This window comes from Moschus berezovskii, chromosome 4 (assembly GCF_049115385.1).
Source record: "Moschus berezovskii isolate FMDL1 chromosome 4, NW_MosBer_1.0, whole genome shotgun sequence".
Lineage (NCBI taxonomy): Eukaryota > Metazoa > Chordata > Mammalia > Artiodactyla > Moschidae > Moschus > Moschus berezovskii.
The window spans coordinates 110,749,090-110,755,089 of NC_142463.1; positions in this window are offsets into that span (position 1 = coordinate 110,749,090).

A 6,000-nucleotide genomic window follows, 5' to 3' on the forward strand; every position below is an offset into this window, starting at 1 on the left:
TTCATGGCTGCAGTCACCATCTGCAGTGATTTTGGAGCCCAAGAAAATAAAGTCTGTCACTGTTTCCATTGTTTCCCCATCTATTTGCCATGAAGTGCTTTTTTAATAAAAATACTTTTAACTGAATAAAGAAAAAAAAATTAAAAAAAAAAAAGAAGAAGTGATGGGACAGGATGCCATGATCTTAGTTTTCTGAATGTTGGGTTTTAAGCCAACTTTTTTACTCTCCTCTGTCACTTTCATCGAGAGGCTCTTTAGTTCTTCACTTGCTGCCATAAGGGTGGTGTCATCTGCATATCTGAGGTTATTGATATTTATCCCAGCAATCTTGATTCCAGCTTGTGCTTCATCCAACCCAACATTTCACATGATGTACTCTGCATAGAAGTTAAATAAGCAGGTCTTGTAGGTATTCATAGAACCATTCAACTTGAGCTTCTTCAGCATTACTGATCAGGGCATAGAATTGGATTACTGCGATATTGAATGGCTTGCCTTGGAAATGAACAGAGATCATTCTGTCGTTTTTGAGACTGCATCCAACTACTGCATTTTGGACTCTTTTGTTGACTATGATGGCTACTCCATTTCTTCTAAGGGATTCCTGCCCACAGTAATAGATATAGTGGTCATCTGAATTAAATTCACCCATTCTAATCCATTTTAGTTCACTGACTCCTAAAATGTTGATGTTCACTCTTGCCATCTCCTGTTTGACCACTTTCAATTTGCCTTGATTCATGGACCTAACATTCCAGGTTCCTATGCAATATTGCTCTTTACAGCATTGGACTTTACTTCCATCAGCAGTCACATCCACCATTGGGCATTGTTTACGCTTTGGCTCCGTCTCTTCATTCTTTCTGGTGTTATTTCTCCATTCTTCTCCAGTAGCATACTGGGTTCCTACCAACCTGGGGAGTTCATCTTTCAGTGTCATATCTTTCTGCCTTTTCATACTGTTCATGGGGTGCTCAAAGCAAGAATACTGAAGTGGTTTACCATTGCCTTCTCCAGTGGACCATGTTTTGTCAGAACTCTCCACTGTGGCCCGTCCATCTTGGGTGGCCCTACATGGCATGGCTCATAGTTTCATTGAGTTAGACAAGGCTATGGTCCATGTGATCAGTTTGATTAGTTTTCTGTGGTTGTGGTTTTCATTCTGTCTGCCCTCTGAGGAATAAGGATAAGAGGCTTATGGAAGCTTCCTGGTGGGAGAGACTGACTGAGGGGGAAACTGGGTCTTGTTCTGATGGGCGGGACCATGCTCAGTAAATCTTTAATCTAATTTTCTGTTGATGGGCAGGGCTGTGTTTCCTCCCTGTTGTTGGACCTGAGGCCAAGCTATGATGGAGGTAATGAAGATAACGGCGACCTCCTTCAAAAGGTCCCATGCACGCACTGCCACGCTCAGTGCCCCCAGCCCTGCAGCAGGCCACTGCTGACTCATGCCTCTGCTGGAGACTTCTGGACACTCACGGGCAAGTCTGGCTCAGTCTCTTGTGGGGTCACTGCTCCTTTCTCCTGGGTCCTGCTGTGCACAAGGTTTTGTTTGTGCCCTCCAAGAGTCTGTTTCCCCAGTCCTGTATAAGTTCTGTAATCAAATCCCACTGGCCTCCAAAGTCAAATTCCCTGGGGGTTCTCAGTCCCTTTGCCAGATCCCCAGGTTGGGAAATCTGTTGTGGGTCCCAGAACTTTCTTAACAGTGTAATAATTTTTGGGTATAATTGTTCTGCAATTTGAGGGTCATCTGCTTGGCAGCTCTATGGTGGGGTTAATGTGACCTCCTCCAAGAGGGTTTATGTCACACTGAGGACTGCTGCACCCAGAGCCCCTACCCCTGCAGCAGGCCACTGCTGACCCTTAACTCCACAGGAGACACTCAAACACTCCCAGGCAGGTCTGGCTCAGTCTCTGTGGGGTCTCCTGGTGTGCACAAGGTTTTGTTTGAGCCCTCTGAGTGTCTCTGGTGGGTATGGGGTTTGATTCTAAATGCGATTTTTGCCCCTCCTATTGTCTTGCTGGGATTTCTCCTTTGCCCTTGGACATGGGGTATCTTTTTTTGGTGGGATCCAACATTCTCCTGTCAATGGCTGTTCAGCAGCGAATTGTAATTTTAGAGTTCTCACAGGAAAAGATGAGCGCACGTCCTTCTACTCCATCGTGTTGGACAATAAGGAATCCCTGGTCAGGGAACTCAATCTCACATGTCGCAATTAAGACCCGCAGCAGCCAAATAAATAAATAAATATAAAATAAATGTTCTTTTAAAAAAGAGAATGGCTCGAATGTTTATTCAATTGGTTCAAATCGACCAAACTAAAATTTACACACAGCACATGACTACCTAGGACACTACCTACTGTGAGGGGCAGAGGAAAAGGTGGGAGATACAGCTGAGAAATAGTCCACAGCCTTTGAGAATGTAAAAGACTAGTTGGAAAGAGAAACAGTTACAGAAATGTTTCTGAGACAAGGAAAAATATGATGAAGAAAAGCAAAAACTACTGAGTGGGGATTGTAAGTGGTAGAGTGAGATGCCTCCTGAGGGGATCTGAAAGGGTTTTAGGTAGGAGGTGGGCTTCCCTGGTGACTCAGGTGGTGAAGACTCCACTTGCAATGCAGGAGACCTGGGTTCAATTCCTGGGTCAGGAAAATCCCCTGGAGTAGAGAATGGCTACCCACTCCAGTATTCTTGGCTGGAGAATTCCGTGGACAGAGGAACCTGGCAGGGTACAGCCCATGGGGTTGCAGAGTCAGGCACAACTGAGCAACTAACACTTTCAACTTTACAACAATTTAGGTAGGAGATGGCATCTGAAACGGGCTTTAAGTGTGGTAGGATTTTAACAGACACATATGAGAGGGGAGTTTAGATACGGAAGAAGAGGAATTGAAGAGGGAAGCAATAGCAAGAACAAAAACTGGGTTGCGCTGAAATCTCATGTTCTTGGTTAGATGGAACGGAAGTTCACAAAGAGCACTGCGGATAAGAGGCTGGCATTAGAGGCTGGAGAGCCATGCATTCCAAACTAAAGAGCTAGAGCCTCATTCAGCACCAAGAACCATTTTTCCTTACAAGGAGTGATATGCTTACTTTTAAAGTTTATTGATTTCTGGCTGCACTGTATCTTCACTGCTCTGTGCTAGCTTTCTCTAGTTGCGCTGCACAGGCTTCTCATTGCAGCGGCTTCTCTTGTTGCGGAGTATGGGTTCGAGGCATAGCTGGCTCAGTCGTTGTGGTACACGGGCTTAGTTGCCCCTCAGCATGTGGACTCTTCCTGGACCAGGGATCGAACCTGTGTCCCCTGCAATGGCAGGCAGATTCTTAACAACCGGACCACCAGGGAAGTCCAGGAGTGATATATTTCTATATACATATATATATATATATATAATAAAGCTATATTTTAGAATGAAATCTGTCAGTGATAGTTGAAGAGGGTTTGCTGATTTCCAGGCAAAAGGAACGAAGGTTGACTGAAGAAGTTGGTGTGGAGACAAAGAAGGGAGAAATGTACCGTGAACATGCAGAAATTCAGGCGGCCTGGAGACTGGGTGAGTGGAATGGACGAGCAGGAAGAGATTATGTGGTGGAATATCATGCAGAGGCTTTAGCACTAACTATACTCACTAGGCCCACCTCTTTCTAGTAGTTTCCTCGTCTTAACAATGGGACTAGTACATCAGTAATACACAAATATTGTGACAAGACTGGACTTGACTGTGTATGGAAAGAATCTGGCATATAGTAGGTATTAAATACATGGTAGCTATTAGATCATGATTTTGAACATTATGACTGCAAGTACAGTGCCAGCATTGACTGAAATGGGAAACATAGTGGGAGAGCAGGTTTTTCCATGTGGGGAGGGAAGAGGGTCACTGTCTCACAGACTCATTTCAGGACTTGTGGAATCTGAGCAGTCACATCCACATGGAGCTGTCTAGCAGCCATTCGGGTCTGGAATTCAAGAGAAAGACTGAATTCAATAAAAAGATTATTGAAGCCACAGAAGTAGGTGAAAAAACCCAAACACAGAGGGAAGAGATAGAAAAGAGTTGAGGCACACAAATATCTAGAGGGAATGAAGAATCACAGATGTTCTCTTGGAGAGGAGAACTAGGAGAGGACAGAACCACAGCCAGAAGATGGCCTCAGGATGGAGGCCATGGTTCTGCATCGCAAGCTACTGAGAAGTGAAGGAAGAGATTTTCAATGTGGCCTTGAGATTGTTTGGGACCTCGAAGACTGCTGCCATTTCAGGAGAAAAAAGGGGCTGGAACACATAATTAAAGGAGTGAGAGGTAAATAAGAGTCAAAAGACAGACTTCCCTAGTGGCACAGAGGATAAGAAATCTGCCTGTCCGTTCAGGGGACGCAGGCTCGATCCCTGGTCCAGGAAGATTCCACATGCTGCAGAACAATAAGCCTGTGTGCCACAACTACTAAGCCTGTGTTCTAAGGCCCATGAGTCACAACGCCTGAACTTGCACGCTGTCACTACTAAGGCCTGTGTACCTAGAGACTACGCCCTACAACAAGAGAAGCCCCCACAATGAGAAGCCCAAGCTCCACAGTGAAGAGTAGCCCCCACCCTCCACAACTAGAGAAAGCCCACACACAGCAACTAAGACCCAGGGCAACCAAAATAAACAAACAAATTTTCAAAAAGGAGTCAAAAGGCATTTCTTGATTTCTCTTTGGAAAAGTTTTTATGATGAAAAGAGGAGAAAAGAAGGTAGAAGTTTGAGAAAGTAAAAAGGTTAATGGGACTCTTTTCTTTCTTTTTCTTTTTAAACTCACTTCTTGTGTAGGACAGATTTAAGAATATTTGCTGGCAGAGGAAAGATATTAATACTCTATTGATGGGAGATAGTGCTAAAATAAAGCAAAAGTTCTAGGGGAAGAGGGAAAGGCAGGAGTGCTTTGGAAGGGTCAGTCTTCAAGAAGGAGAAAAAAGAACTTCTTAGAGACAACAATTTAGGAGAAGAGGGAGATAAAGGAAAGCACTAAAGAGTTACCAAAAATGTATTTGGGGAATCATATAGAATAGCCTAGAAACCACTCTGCACAAGAGTGGCAGAAGTCAGGCAAGAGGCTCAAAGAAAGGGCGGACAGTTGAGAATTATCTCTGTGGGAGATTTGGGGTAACTTCCCCCATGGTTTTTCAAGTGAGTTATATAACTCAGGAGAGCTGTGAGAAGGAAAAGATAAATGATCTGGGGGAAAGACAAGGGCTGAGAATTGGAGGGCCAAATATAATCTATTAAATCAGCAAAACTTAAAGGTGTTAACATCCAATGTTAGCAGAGGTACAGGCAAATGAATGTTACCATATACTTCCAGCACAACTTTTCCTGAAGGCCAGTGTGGCAATATGCATTAAAAGCTTTTCAAACACACACAGTCTTTGGCTTTCCATCTTCAGCTCTAAGTATTAAATCTAAGGAAATAAAATATGCATATATGTATCCAGTGCTATTTATAATCAAATGGGGGTGGTCTCTGGTGACTCAGATGGTGCAATTCAGGAGACCTGGGTTCAATCCCTGAGTGGGGAAGATCCCCTGGAGAAAGGAATGGCACCCCATTCCAGTATTCTTGCCTGGAGAATAACAATAGAATAAAGGAAACAAACAGAATTTTCAATGGGGTAGTAGAATACAGTATATGTGTAGGAGATAATACTATGCAGACACTAAAAATTTAGAAAAGCATTTGCTGACATGATAAAATAATCATGGCATTAGTAAGTGAAAAAAAAACAATACACAAAATATGTGTGTTCCTAGTCTTTTAAATGTTTATCTACCTACAAACACATTTGGAGAAGGAGAGAGGAGGAGAGGGAGAAAGGGAGAGAAAGAGAGAGATGAAGACATGTATCTGGCTTGGGCAACAGAGAAAGTACTGTGATTATTAGCTATGATAAGCAACTTAGGAGAAATTCAATTTCAGTCCTGGAGATACTGAGTTCCTGTTCAGTTTAATCAGTG